This window comes from Lonchura striata, chromosome 24, assembly GCF_050655825.1.
Source record: "Lonchura striata isolate lonStrDom1 chromosome 24, ASM5065582v1, whole genome shotgun sequence".
NCBI lineage: Eukaryota > Metazoa > Chordata > Aves > Passeriformes > Estrildidae > Lonchura > Lonchura striata.
Window position 1 is genome coordinate 5,066,589 of NC_140726.1, and position 367 is coordinate 5,066,955.

Sequence of the window (367 nt, forward strand, 5' to 3'; positions counted from 1 at the left end):
GGAGCAGCAGCAGCTCAGCACCTGCCGTGCAGCCCGGCAGGAGCCGCACAGGCACAACTCCTGCTCGCCGGCGTTTTCTCCCCCCATAGAATTCTCCTTCTGTTCCACCAGCCAAATAAGCTGTTGCGACTCTTATGGCTTCTTATCTTTTGCAGCTTGGCCCGGTTCCATGCACCATTTTGTTCTCAGAGATGCCTAAGCTGATTCTTCAGCGCCAGCCAAAACAAATGGGAGCCTTGGCTGGCGGCGTGGCGGCAGCAGCTGGCTCCGCTGCACCCAGCACTGGGGCAGCTCGGGCTTGGGTGGGATCCTTGTCCCTCCTGAGGGGCCTGGGGAGCAGGCAGGAGAGAAGGGAAGTAGAGTTGAG